Source organism: Lathyrus oleraceus, chromosome 3 (assembly GCF_024323335.1).
Source record: "Lathyrus oleraceus cultivar Zhongwan6 chromosome 3, CAAS_Psat_ZW6_1.0, whole genome shotgun sequence".
In the NCBI taxonomy this organism is placed as follows: Eukaryota; Viridiplantae; Streptophyta; class Magnoliopsida; order Fabales; family Fabaceae; genus Lathyrus; species Lathyrus oleraceus.
In genome coordinates, this window is record NC_066581.1 from 277,798,965 (window position 1) to 277,801,533 (window position 2,569).

The window sequence follows — 2,569 nt, forward strand, 5'->3', positions numbered from 1 at the left end:
ACTTTCATATATAATTTAACAAGAGCACATATCCTAGGATTCACTGGTTGATCCTGTAAAGTAAACCATTTTTGGAGACCAGTGTTTGTTTACCAATTTTCACAGTAAACAAATTGACACGCCCAGTGGGACAGTGCTACTGTTAAAACATTTTTCTTTTTGATTTTTTTTGTATAAGTTCTTCATTTTACTATCTCTCCAACTTCGTGGCATGAGACTAAGGTGTGGTAAAATAGGCAGAAACAACGAGGAAAGACTAAGGAGAGGATACGTAAGGAGGATGGTGAACCAAAATCCACCAAATAATAATGGAGAACCCCCCCTCCCCCTTCATCTTCGATAGGGGGAACTACGATTGCAGCGTCTGTATCTGAACCTGTACTATCCACGACAAGTACGACGCATGTGCAGTCGATTGCCCAAAGTGGACCTATTTTGCCTTATATAGGGACAAAGGGTTCACCAATGACCCCCCCCCCCCCTTCGAGTGGGGAATAACTTATTCAAGCCTTATATGTCTGGATTCTTGATGCCTTTAAATGGTCGTGAATAGCCTTATGGCATGCCAACTTTGATGATGGCAAGTTGGCACAATACAACATCAATGTTTACATAACCAATGGTGAATGCGACTTCGTCACTACAAGGATTCGGTACAGGCATGAATAACATGGTTATAATGAGTCGACCCTTAGGGATGAGATTTCCTATCCAAACGTCCAATCTTACCAACAATTCTGTAGCAGTAATAAGCAGCAGATGGACGAAAGCAACCATGAAATGGTCCAAATGTTGGCTAACCAAATGGGTATAATATTTAACCGTTTGATCCAAAAAACTACCCAAATGAACCAACAGATGGAAGCACAGATGACGCGGATTGCTGATTTCTTTGGTGTCTCACAACCTCATCGACATCCCCAAAGGAAGTACATGATAGAAAGTCAGGGGATAGCCCTTGAAGAAGACCCCACCATTAACGAATTCCAACAAAACCAAAGAAATGTACCTCAGACGAACATGGTAAATCAGGGAGTAGTAGTCGAACCCCCAGGTCCCGAGCCACAAATCCCAAGGGAGATACAACAAAGGGTAGTAATGGTGAATAGGAACCAAGATGCTGACGAAGTCATGCATCGGATTCGACGTGATGATATGGCGACAAACAATAACCTGACAGCCATGGTCGAAAGAATCATGGCGCAAAATGGGGTGAATGTTGTCCTTCATAGGCCAAATTACACATCACCATTGTCTGAATATATTCTACAATCAGAATTACCACCTAGGTGGAAAGTCCTCAAGTTTACCAAGTTTTCTTGGGACACTAATGAGTCCACTGTTGAACACATGGCGAGGTATCTAATTGAAGCAGGGGAAATTGCTAATAAGGAGAACCTAAGGATAAAATACTTCCCAAGTTCCCTTACGAAGAATGCCTTTACGTGGTTCACCACATTGTCAGTGAATTCAATCCATGATTGGACTCGACTGGGAAGATTGTTCCATGAACAATTCTACATGGGATAGTCGAAGATCAGTTTGAAGGAATTGGCCAGTGTTAAACAAAATTTCTCTGAACGAATAGATGATTATTTGAATAGATTCTGTTTGCTTAAGGCCAGATGTTTTACACAAGTGTCTGAGCATGAATTGGTCGAAATGGTCACTGATGGCCTTGATTATTCCATTAGGAAGAAACTGGATACCCAATATCTAAGGGACATGGCCCAGTTGACTGATAGAGTTCGACAGGTAGAATGCCTGAAGGCTGAAAAAGATAGGGCAAATAAGAATAATAGGAGGGAAAGGGTAGCCTACATTGAATTAGATGAAGATGATCCAGAAACGTATAATGGTCCTTTAAATTTTGACGAAAGCGAAGTTGACCTCGCTGAACTAAAGTAAGGACCACCTTATTCCTGCAAAGTCCTAGCCTACGAATGGGAAAAAACCAGTCGAACCAGAAAATAGTGATATCTTTCCTAAGAAAACATACACCTTCGACGTCACCAAGTGTGACAAGATTTTTGATTTATTAGTTAAAGATGGCTAGATGATAGTGCCTATTGGTGCTAAAATACCTCCTCTAGAACAAAGAAAAAAGAGTTTTTTTTTTGTAAATATCATAATTTTTTAGGCCATAAAACTTCGCAATATTTTATTTTCAGTGATCTTGTGCAGAAGGCTATCAGAGATGGAAGGCTCAAGTTTGGAGACAAGTCGAAGTCTCAAATGAGGATCGATTCAGATCCTTTACAGGTGGCAGACACCCACTTGACTAAACCATCTTTTGTTTATATGGTGGAAGTGTCTGAGGGCTGCGCCAAGAAAGCTGTAATGGTCGAAGCTACTGTAGGCTTCAACCAAAGATTCATTAAAGGCTTCAACAAGGGAATTTGTAATGGTCGAAGCTACTGTAGGCTTCAACCAAAGACTCATTAAAGGCTTCAACAAGGGAACCACTAAGGGTTTCATTCAAGGAGTCACTAAAGGGTTCAACAAGGGAATCACTGAGGGTTCCAGTCAAATAATCAAAACAAATGAAACTATTGAAGGTTTCATACAA